This window comes from Rattus norvegicus, chromosome 18, assembly GCF_021556685.1.
Source record: "Rattus norvegicus strain SHRSP/BbbUtx chromosome 18, alternate assembly SHRSP_T2T, whole genome shotgun sequence".
Taxonomy (NCBI): Eukaryota; Metazoa; Chordata; class Mammalia; order Rodentia; family Muridae; genus Rattus; species Rattus norvegicus.
This window is the reverse complement of record NC_141551.1, coordinates 21,691,425-21,703,747: the sequence shown is the minus strand read 5'-3', so window position 1 is coordinate 21,703,747 and position 12,323 is coordinate 21,691,425. Positions and strand designations below refer to the sequence as shown.

General features: G+C 41.5%; 1 long non-coding RNA gene across 2 annotated transcripts; it reads left to right on the top strand.

Moving 5' to 3' along the window:
* The first annotated feature begins 900 nt into the window (after positions 1 to 900).
* Positions 901 to 9,717, top strand: LOC120098141 (uncharacterized). 2 transcript variants are annotated; one of them, XR_015642501.1, is made up of 5 exons: positions 901 to 1,181; positions 2,093 to 2,244; positions 6,519 to 6,699; positions 6,818 to 6,857; positions 7,123 to 9,717. It is a non-coding gene; the product is annotated as an uncharacterized LOC120098141 (long non-coding RNA). The 2 variants fall into 2 exon arrangements; XR_015642500.1 differs by having other exon boundaries at positions 951 to 1,181; positions 6,429 to 6,699.
* Positions 9,718 to 12,323: the final 2,606 nt, after the last annotated feature.

Sequence of the window (12,323 nt, the reverse complement as noted above, 5' to 3'; positions counted from 1 at the left end):
TACTTGACCTTTTTCCCTTACTGCTTTTAATATTCTTTCTTTATTTTGTGCGTTTGGTGTTTTGACTATTATGTGACGGGAGGTGTTTCTTTTCTGGTCCAATCTATTTGGAGTTCTGTAGGCTTCTTGTATGCCTATGGGTATCTCTTTTTTTAGATTAGGGAAGTTTTCTTCTATGATTTTGTTGAAGATATTTACTGGTCCTTTGAGCTGGGAGTCTTCACTCTCTTCTATACCTATTATCCTTAGGTTTGATCTTCTCATTGATTCCTGGATTTCCTGTATGTTTTGGACCAGTAGCTTTTTCTGCTTTACATTATCTTTGACAGTTGAGTCAATGATTTCTATGGAATCTTCTGCTCCTGATATTCTCTCTTCCATCTCTTGTATTCTGTTGGTGAAGCTTGTACCTACAGCTCCTTGTCTCTTCTTTTGGTTTTCTATATCCAGGGTTGTTTCCATGTGTTCTTTCTTGATTGCTTCTATTTCCATTTTTAATTCCTTCAACTGTTTGATTGTGTTTTCCTGGAATTCTTTCAGGGATTTTTGCGATTCCTCTCTGTAGGCTTCTACTTGTTTATTAATGTTTTCCTGTGTTTCCCTAAGGGAGTTCTTCACATCTTTCTTGTAGTCCTCCAGCATCATGATCAAATATGATTTTGAAACTAGATCTTGCTTTTCTGGTGTGTTTGGATATTCCATGTTTGTTTTGGTGGGAGAATTGGGCTCCGATGATGCCAAGTAGTCTCGGTTTCTGTTGCTTGGGTTCCTGCGCTTGCCTCTCGCCATCAGATTATCTCTAGTGTTACTTTGTTCTGCTATTTCTGACAGTGGCTAGACTGTCCTATAAGCCTGTGTGTCAGGAGTGCTGTAGACCTGTTTTCCTGTTTTCTTTCAGCCAGTTATGGGAACAGAGTGTTCTGCTTTCGGGCGTGTAGTTTTTCCTCTCTACAGGTCTTCAGCTGTTCCTGTGGGCCTGTGTCTTGATTTCACCAGGCAGCTTTCTTGCAGCAGAAAAGTTGGTCTTACCTGTGGTCCCGAGGCTCAAATTCGCTCGTGGGGTGCTGCCCACAGGCTCTCTGTGGCGGCAGCAACCAGGAATACCTGTGCCGCCTCTTCTGGGAGCTTCAGTGCACCAGGGTTCCAGATGGCCTTTGGTGTTTTCCTCTGGCGTCCGAGATGTATGTACAGAGATCAGTCTCTTCTGGTTTCCCAGGCTTGTCTGCCTCTCTGAAGGTTTAGCTCTCCCTCCCACGGGATTTTGGTGCAGAGAACTGTTTATCCGGTCTGTTTCCTTCAGGGTCCGGTGGTGTCTCTGGCAGGGGTCCTGCCGCTCCTGGGCCCTCCCCCACGGGAGCCCAGAGGTCTTATACAGTTTCCTCTTGGGCCAGGGATGTGGGCAGGGGTGAGCAGTGTTGGTGGTTTCTTCCACTCTGCAGCCTCAGGAGTGCCCACCTGACCAGGCGGTTGGGTCTCTCTCTCACAGGGTCTGGGAGCAGAGAGCTGCTGCGGGCCGGGATCCACGGGTGTGGGACTTCCGGTCAACACAGAACGTGCCCGGTCCTAGGGAAATTCTGCTTCCGTGTGTCCCAAGCTCACCAGGCAGCTTTCTTGCAGCAGAAAAGTTGGTCTTACCTGTGGTCCCGAGGCTCAAGTTCGCTCGTGGGGTGTTGCCCACGGGCTCTCTGCAGCGGCAGCAACCAGGAAGACCTGTGCCGCCCCTTCCGGGAGCTTCAGTGCACCAGGGTTCCAGATGGTCTTTGGCTTTTTCCTCTGGTGTTCGAGATGTGTGTGCAGAGAGCAGTCTCTTCTGGTTTCCCAGGCTTGTCTGCCTCTCTGAAGGTTTAGCTCTCCCTCCCACGGGATTTGGGTGCAGAGAACTGTTTATCCGGTCTGTTTCCTTCAGGGTCCGGCAGTGTCTCTGGCAGGGGTCCTGCCGCTCCTGGGCCCTCCCCCACGGGAGCCCAGAGGCCTTATACAGTTTCCTCTTGGGCCAGGGATGTGGGCAGGGGTGAGCAGTGTTGGTGGTCTCTTCCGCTCTGCAGCCTCAGGAGTGCCCACCTGACCAGGCGGTTGGGTCTCTCTCTCACAGGGTCTGGGCTAACCTTCTTCTAAGACACGGGCAGAATATCTGCCACTCTAAAGAGCCATTCACAGTTCCAAGGGTCATGAGTTTCACCTGTATCTAAGAAGAACCACAAAGGATGACTGGACTCTGTGAAGGAGCTTACATAGCTACAGAAGGTAAGCTTTGGGAGTTTGTAGTTGCCTAGTGCTTTAGCACTTGACCTGTGGTATGATGTGAGTCCTTCCTCTCTCTGTTTCTTCCCCCTTACTATCAATGGTTCTTGCTATCACAGCATCTGCCCTCTCAGTTTCTGCTTCTTTAGAACCTTTACATATCAATGAAAACATGTAGTCAGTGAGGAAGACTAAAGGAGGATAATATTGGCCTGAGAATATTTGACCTCATCCATAAATGTATAGAATTCAAATTATGTTAACATAATTGATAACAAAATAGAAGGGAACAATATCAGATAAAGCTTATGTGATCACACACTAAGGGAGGCTTCTTCTACAGATATTGTTTCTTATCTGGTTTTATTTACTTTAAATATATGATCTTGGCTCTAGTCACAAGGAAGCATCCTACAATTTCAACTAGACCCTTTCCCTTGGGAAAGTCCTTCCTGGGCTTTCTAAGAATAGTCTGAAATGACAGATATGTATCATGAAACATGACCTCTTTTCATATTAGTTATTTAAGTGAGACAGAGATGTGATTATTTAAGTAAGTGCTGAGATGTGTACTTGGAGCACTTTGGATCCATTACTAGGTACCACTGTACAAGGAGATAGCAAGAATCTTTAGCCTGTTCTTATTGACACCATTTCTTAAATTTATATCCAATTTAAATATTTTAATGCTCAAATTCTACTAATTATTATGCCTGGTAGACTGGCACATCTGTGATCCCAGTACTTAAGAAGATGGAGAAGGAATAGCGTAAGTCTGAGGACTTACTAGTCTCCACAGTAAGATTCTCTCTCAAAAAATCCAGAACGACAGCAACAAAACATTCTCCACTCTTTCCTTTATTTTGGTCCTCTGTAAAATTATATGTTAAGATAATTGTTTTAGAATCAGGAAATACCAATTGCAGTACAGATAAAAATGGTCAAGATTTTTTTCAGGTAAAATGTGGCTTAAGGCATGTTAGTTCTTTATTTATGTGCCCTTCAAATGACTGATACCAATGTATGAGCCTCTGTTTTTTAAACAACTCACTTTTGCTCCACTACCCAAGATCTATGGGCTCTCTACACAGATTCACACCTGTTCAGTCTGTGTGTACATATGGAAGTATTAGTATTTTGTAGAAAACCATGTCAAAGATTAGGGTGTAGGCTGCTAACACACTTCAAGCAGAGAGAACATCTCTGTCCTGTGAAACTCTATTAGACACGACTTGGCTTGTAGCAGCTTGGAGACACTGTGTTTATTTTTCAGCCCCTCTTTTTTAGAAAGAAGCTCCACACAGTGTTGTTGACATCAGTGGTATCAACCCTAAGAAGTTGTGGATTTTTCTGAAAGACCATGGAAGAGTAATTTGCTTGAACAGTGTTTCAAGAGGAGTTACCAAGATGTTCTCTACAGAAGTTAATAATACCCATAGTATTATTCAAGGCACTGCTCTGAACTCTTTATGCATATTTTCTAATTTAATGCATTATTTTATGGACAAAGGGCACATTAGAAGTCACTGAAATAATGATGACACTAGGTGATATGGATCATGAATTTTTTTTTCAGATTATGTTTTCAGGTAGCTGAGAGTTTTGCTGTTCTCTTAAGATATTGGGTAAAACCACCAACCCTCTAGATAACCAAGCTATCATAGCTGGCCATATATACACTAGAACCACTTAATGCTTCTTTCTGCTTGGCTTTGAACACATGAGCTATATCTCAAGTGGCTATGAGGCAGATTTAAAGGAAGACTTTTATTCCACATGTAACTGAGCTTTCTTCCTTTCTGACAATCTATTGTGAGGGGAAGCATTTGAGCTTTCTCCCACTAGTCCCTCTAGACACGATCACCCTGGAGGATCAGTATTCTTCACACCATTAGCTCTGAGCTCTTGATCACCTGAGCTTGACTTGAATCCGGTCATCAGGTATCTTTATAGGTTCTTTTCACATTCATTGTCCTTTGCTCTCAGTTTTCTGTTTGTCAGGGACAGGCAGGAGCTGAACTGACTTTTAGATTCCCTTTAGCTGAGAAATTACTATTCCCATTTTGAAACACACACACACTCTCTCTCTGTCTCTCTGTCTCTGTCTCTGTCTCTGTCTCTCTCTGTCTCTCTCTCTCTCTCTCATACACACACACACACACACACACACACACACACACACACACACACACACATTTATATATATAAAACTCAAGGGAGGGTTGAGTATACGAAGTCCAGAAGGAAACAATTTCACTAAATCAGAGAAATGGATCTAAGAATGTTGACAACCCAAGGAGCTAGCAATGGATATTGACAGCCAGCATGTAGGGCCAGGAAGGCAAGCACTCTGGGAGCAAATGAGTGCAATCACCAGGAAATGGATTGCTGTCTATTGCTGACCCTTGTCAGTTTCTTGTGCAGGAAAGGTGATGAGGCGTACTAGCAACTGTAAATGGCTAAAAAAAAGGGAGGGCTTCTCTCAAGCAGCCACACCCCTGAAACTCTTTAACATATATATGGTATCCATTAATATGCCATGTTGTTTATATTCATTTGGCCTTTGTTATCTTCTACTCCACTTACAAGTTATTATAGCTCATGTCTGAGTCTTGCCCTGCTACTGTACTAGAAGCACATGGTGGGCAGAGCAAAGTCTAACTCTCCTTTGCTTCCCATATGACCCAGGAAGACTCTGTCCTAAATGTCAACAAAAGACTTATGATGCATTGATTAAGAGAGGTTACCCAGCCTAGGACTCACTTCTGTGAGCTGTCTCCTGATGCTTTGGCCTGATAATAGTAATTCTTCTGACCTCACAAGGGTTTAGTAAGACGAGAAACTCCTACAGTTATTACAGAAGTCAGTGGAACTCAGACCTTATATTGTTGTTACCTCAAATCAAGTGGGATACTTGTACCGATTGTACTAATTACTAAATGGTAAAAGAGCCATCATTTAAATTTACTTGGTTGCTAGTGTGTTGGTGACTATTCAAGCTATATCAGCAAATACGGTACTGGTCTGCCTATTATGTCATTAACTGGAAAACCTCGTGTTAGAGATTTTTGAGAGCTTTACAAAACACATGAGGCCATACTCGTATCTCTCTGATCTGATCTCATGAAATCCATACTACTAGGAGATTTTATTTTAGAGAACTGCATAATTTCATCTCTGGTGTATTTTAAAAATTGTTACTTTAAAATTTCAAGACTATATGCCATTTCACCTTCCATTTTCTCTCTCCAAACCCTCCATATACCTATCCTTGCTCTCACTTTTTATTTCATTAATTGTTGTTTTACACACACACACACACACACACACACACACACACACACACACTTTAACATTACACAAACTAGGCAGATTATATTTATGTATCCAGTGTAATTTTATCCTATGTATCATACTGTAGGGCAAATCATGTGCATCTTATCCTTTGGTGGGTAATATGACATAAAGATTTCAGTATATTAGATATTCAAAATACATTTTTAAAAAATACTTATTTTCTGTGAGGTGTATGAGACTTTGGTCTGTGTGTAAGTGTACCTTGGGAATGCAGAATCTCTGGAGAACAGAAAAGGGTGGGGAAAGACCTGAATGGGAACTATAGATGGTGGTGAGCTCCTTTGTAGAAATCAACCCTTGTGTCTCTTCAAATGATCAAACTTTTCCCTTCTGGAGAATGCCAATCTGTCTTCTAAATCTTTCAGCCATTGTTAGAGATGGGGAAGTTGGGAGGTGAAGAACAAGTTCTGTGATGTCATGTGTGGTAAGATAGTGATTGGTGGTAATTGGTTTGTTTACAGTAATCATGGCAACGTTGCATATTATTATATCTTGACTATATTTAATATTTGTCAATTTTATGTTTTTAAAGCTAAGTATAAATAACTTGGAGTTGATATCTTGAAAATTTTTTGATAAGCCACTTCCATTTATTTTCAGTTTGGTTGGCCTATTTCAAATAAGTAACTTTTAAAGATGAAATTATTTCTCTAGTAATAACCCAATGGAAAGCCATCTACAAAAACTAAAGAAGAAGATGAAGCCTTGGCTTCCTGATAGTTTTCATCAAAGCCACAGCGAGGGTGCATGAATACAGGTTGTGGGTGGGTATCCCCCAGTCAGCCTTTTGAATTTACATTGTTAAATGCCACCTTCATATTGCTTTTCAGTTGGGTGAGCTCAAGACTTTCTGAGAAACTTGAAGCTCTAACGCTAGATTGCTTTGTTACATATGCTATCTGTGTCTTCTTTCTGAGAAGTTGGTTTTAAATTACAAGTGTGAAGACGAGGAAAGGACCGTTGTCTAAGATGAACTCCATGCTCAATGAATGTTAAAACATTACTGATTGCCCTGGCAAGTGATGATTGAGGAACCAGCCCGTGAGAAGTCCACGGAGACCTGAAAGTATCAATGAAAGTGGAGTCGGAGATTTTTAACACGTATGTAAACACGTGTCTGTGTAACGTGTCCTCATTCAGTTGTGGACTCCTGACTAGTTTCCAGTCTTATCTTCAAGCATTCAGAGACGAACCTGAACATGTCCTGCTTGCTTTTCAGAGTCAACTTTTGTGGAATCTTTCGACCATGACTCAGTCGGGTACGTGTTGAACATCAGTGCTCAGCTTCTTCAGAAGATGGCCACCACCTCTTAGATTCCCTGGCATGATGACAGCCAGTTTCTCGAAGCTGTCAACCCAGCATTGGTGTCAGCCATTAGACAGAAACGAAAAGCCCCCGAAATAGATTTAAAACATTTTCGGTGGCCAAGGGTTGACTTTGCCGAGAATATAGTTGCTTTGGCTGTCTCTGCTGTTCATTCTTTGCTGAACTATAATTAAAGTCCACATCTGAAATTCTTTCAGAGAAGCAAGGCCCCAAGAGTGATTGGCACCTGGCCTCCAAAAATATCTTGCAAAGAGCCGAGCTCTCTGTGGCATGCTTGACAGTCTTGGCTCCCTTTCTCTGCCACTGCTGCTCCATAAGTGGCACACCAACGCATGAATATGAAGATTGTTCCAGCCGAATATCAATCAATCCGATGGTTCTTCAATCAATGACTTGAATCAGCTTCCCTGCACACTCTCACTTACCCCAAACTGGCACATGAGACAATAACAAGGGGAAAGTCGATCCTCACTAATTGGTACATGTTTAGTCTCTGCAGTGTTAAAAAAGAAGGACCCAGTTTGGCTGAAAACCTGTAGGTCCCTGGTGAGATGGAGAACTGTCTTTGCCTGCTGGCCCAAATAGCACTAGTTTTTGCACAGAGATTTCACCCAATTAAAGGACTTTTATTTGAACCCAAGATTTGTGGCCTCCCTGGGAGGGAGAGATTAGCTTTAGAGAGGAGAGAGGAAAGGCCTTTTCCCATCATCTTGTTTTCTATGCTTGTGTCATTTGCATGAGAATGAGACAATGTGTGATTGCACATGGGTTCCCCCTCAGAGCATCCTAAATAAGAATATGTTGGACAGGAGGCATTTCCCCCCTGAGCAGTCAAATGAACCCAATCATATGAATATACAATGAGATAAAACACCAATCTTGCACAGAAAGGTTATTTTTTTTTATATAATTTTAAGTAGACTTGTGCTAAACTCTTATCATAATTGTAATTAGAAAGAGCAGGCCGGTTTCCTGCTGTTTCTACTCACATTTGACACATGAACAGCGTGAGGTTAGAAGCCAGGCCTGAATTCCTGATTCGCACTAGTTCAAAGTTGCCGTTTATTCCATTGCAAGTAGAGGTCATGCAAAGCAGCGTCAACACTGCTCACAACAAGCCTTTCAACTTTCTATAATATCTACAGGCAGGTAATACATCAACCCTGTGTTATCCGAGGATGTTAGAATCTAGTAGGTTGAATAATCAGTGGCCTAGCAAGGATGAGCAGGCATATGAGTGTTATAAACTGAGGGCACAGATAACAATCTTATTTTGACTTTTTTTTCCAAATCATATTATGAAAGTATGAACTTTGATTAACTTCATATTATGGGAGCATGAACAGATGATTAAACCCATTTCTCAGGCCTTGAATTGTCAGTCTCTGAGAAATGGAGAAGTGAGACAAGGGTACAATACCATTTCGAGATAGATTCCACAAAGTTTATTGATTAGCTCACACCTGTAAGGTTTATGCTTTAATGGAGTGCTCTCTGGAGTTTCACAAAACTCCACAAAGACACAACTACACAAAGACCAAGGGCAGTGGTATTAGTTTTTTGTTGTTGTTGTTGTTGCTGTTGGTATTGTTGCTGTGATAAAGTATCACGACCAGGTCATCTTACAGGAGATAAGAATTAATTGTTCCTTATGATTCCAGAGGGTTAAGAGTTCATCATGGTGCAGAAACACGGCAGAAAGCAGCAGGCAGTGTGGCAGGAACAGGGAGCTGAGAGCTCAGACTTTCCAATTGCAAGCAGGAAGCAGAGCTAGCAATGTAGAAGGAATTTTTTTAAATCTCAAAAACCCACCTTTGGTGACAATTTCTAACCAGTAATGCTGTAGCCCCTAAATGTCCCAAGATAGGACCATGAACTGGTTAGCTGGTGTTCAGGTATTTCACCCTAGGAGGGACATCCTCTTTCACATAACTGTGTTAGTCATATGCCTACATTGTAATGCCCACTTTTACATCTTTAGACATAAGAAAGCAGCTAGTATACACTTCAGCTCTGTTCCTCAGGTGGAGCAACTGTGTCCAAAGAAGGTCAAGGAAAAAAAAATCAAATCTTGTGCCTAATTATGGAAGATAAAGGCAGGAATGTTAAACTTCAGAACATTATTCAAATGGACTCTTGGTTTTTCATTCATTAGAAATATGGCCTTGAATATAATATGAGTAACAATGCAGCCTATTCAGCATTAGAGCTATGAGTCACTGTGAACATATTTTAGAAAAAAGTGTTAAAACTGCTTGGGTTTTGTTTCTTTGTTTGTCTTGTTTTGTTGCCTTGAAGTTTCAGTCATGATATGCAACTAATATGTTCTCAAAAATTGTGTTAGCTGTTGGATGTCACTCTGTAGGCTTAAGATCTGCCTACGTGGAAGAACTGAGTGATGATGAGCAGTCTATGTGGTGACAATGTAAGTGTTAGCGTAGGGAAGTGAAGCGGACTCTCACAGTGTACCACATGCTTGTTCAAAGTGACAGAAATAGCGTGTCCACTTAAAAACATATATTCATAAAAGATAGCTCCATAGATGGGCGACCCAGGAGAATACTAGTGTAGCTTCTGTGATGCCAAATCAGCCATAATGAGACCCTTTCCACAGTACAAATAAGGTCTGGATCAAGCGTGCTATCTACCCTATGGAGAAATGGTTATCAAACATTTATCAGGGTATGACAGAGTAACAAGAATGGATATTTTATTCGAGAGTCTTTAAAATATGTTTTAGAAATGTATCTGAGCTGGTGACATATGGATTGGTAGATCTGACACAGTATTTTAAAATAAAAAATTAAAATCAAACAGAGTTAGACCTGCATTTATTCCAATATCCTCTCTCTCTCTCTCTCTCTCTCTCTCTCTCTCTCTCTCTCTCTCTCTCTCTCTCTTTTGGAGCTGAGGACCGAACCCAGGGCCTTGCGCTTGCTAGGCAAGTGTTCTACCACTGAGCTAAATCCCCAACCCTCATTTCATATATTTTATTAGAAACTATACAATATGATAGGTGCCATAGGGAACACAAGATTTGCACAGGAGGGATTAGATTTGAGAAAAAACTCAAAGCATTGTAGAAAGCCTCAGTGAGGGGGTTAAGAGCAGGAAGGGGGAAATTGAGTATTTCATGGACTCGGTAAAAGGTTCACAGGAAGAACTACATTTGGAGGGTGCTAGGAGAAAGAGGGAAAGAGCGAAATAAAAGAAAAGAGACAGGACATCCCCAAAGTGCAACACAGTCTCATGTGAAACAGTTGTCACTTTAATGAATCCAAGCAGATTTGTCCTTGTCTCATAAATGAGGAAACTAAGGCTGAGCCCAATGGGGTTTTCAAGGGCCAGTTACCAAAGACACAAATTTGTCTTCTGTGTGCTCTGTTCTAGATTTAGGATCCTTTCCATAATACCGCAGACCCAATCATGTGTGTGTACGTACACACGTGCGCACATGTTCATGGATGCATATATGTGTGCAGCTGGGCACACATTTGTGGAGGCCAGAGATCACAAACATGTAGTTCTTAAGGAATGTCATCCATTTTGTTTCTCTTGCTGGCCTGGAACTCTGAACTAGGTTAGGTTGGCTGGTCAGCAAGCACCAGAAATCCACCTGTGTCCGTCTCCACAGTATTGGAATTACAACCCCGTGCTACCATATCTGACTTCATTTTACATGGGTTCTGATGGCTAAATCCAGGTCCTGTGCTTGAATGGCAAATATTCTTCAGTGACTCATCTCTTAGCCCTAAATCGTGTAACTCATGACTGAAACTCCAGCAGTTTTCAGATGTCATTGTTTCAATTAAATACCCCAAACCAAAGGTGAAGAACTCACATGTTAGAATATGGGGTGGGGAGGGGGTTGATTCAGCTGTTCCTAGGCCATCAAAAATTTAACAAATGACTTGTTTGAGTATGGAAAGAACTCTCTACTATTCCAATATAGAGCTAGATTCCTGAAAATTTGTACCAGAAGGAGGCTACTGATATATTATGGAAAGAAATAAGTTACAGTCAAAATGAAGAAAATGAAATATTCAACTAAAAGGAAATACAGAATTTTAAGCATTTCTTATGAACTGTCTTTCCCAAATGGCAGAGTTACTGCAAGTCATCTTACTGTGGATCAAAATATACTTCTAACAAAGTTACAAAATCCCCTGGTGAAGAAAAATGATGGGTAATTTGAAGTAGTCCCAAACTTTTCTGCAAGTCTCAAGATAGCACTGGATTTGCTTGTAATGGCCTGGACTGTGTCCCAAAATCAGCAGTGGAAGAGACTCAAGCAGAATGGCCAGGGTAGAAAAGGAAAATGTAGCCCTTTGGACTTGTCTCATACACTTGATGGTCTGACAGTTGGTTCTTTCTTTCTTTCTTTTTGTCCTTTTAACATTCTTCTCTTCTTTTATTTAATCAACAGCCTCCTGCCCAAGTTTATGCCTAGCTTGCACTCCACAAAGCACAAAGCAGCAGATAGAGTGAATCTAGAAATCTGTAAACATCACTTTGCAATGTATTTCAGCTTCCAGAACTATGCTAGAAGGATGTACGAGAGTTCTGTATAGGACAGGTAGCCCTAGAGCCTGCTAGAATCCCTGACAGTGTCTTTCGGACAGTAATTCCCTTAACTAACAGGGATGAGCATTTTCATGCAATGAAGTTCTGGTTGATTTGAAGTGTGAGGCTCATTGGAATGGAGAATCTGATCAGTTTGGGTGTAGCTTTGTAACTGAATCCTTTCATCTGAGTGCCAGTGCTTTGCCTTTCAATAGATGACGTTGTCTGGGACATGTTGCTCCGTTTTTCTTCAAAGTGTGTGGTTGCTTTCTGGTGGGGAAGATGGAAAAGGTCCAGTGTCTCCCTAATGTTTACTGCTCAGTGGTGTCTTCCAGCCTTTTGGTTATGACCTGGGAGGCTATTTGCTTTTGAACTGATGCCACACGTGGGGAAAACATCTCTATCTGGTAGTTCTCAATGTGGTTTGAATCTTTTCATCGGTGCTTAGTAAGTGCTGAACTGAGCTGAAGACTCAGAATGTCTCTGCCTACCTGGTTACCTTCCCAACAGACTATTTGATCGCCATTACTCATCATGAGACCCTATTACAGGATGTTTACAGGAATCATCAATATCTTATCAGACAGCTCAATTCAAAACTACTGGCAAATACCATCTCTAAATATGTGTAACATTAACATCATTTGACAGGAGGGATTTTCCCAGCATAACTAGAAAACTCTGAGTCAGACCTTCCTCCCCCGAGGCCGGTGCACACTGCGAGAAATCCCTGCAATGGCTCTCCTGTGGTGCTTACATATTCTTTTCCTTTCAATGTGGGAAAGAACTTGATTTCCATTGACTATCGTTTAATTTAGTCTCCAAACGTAGTACT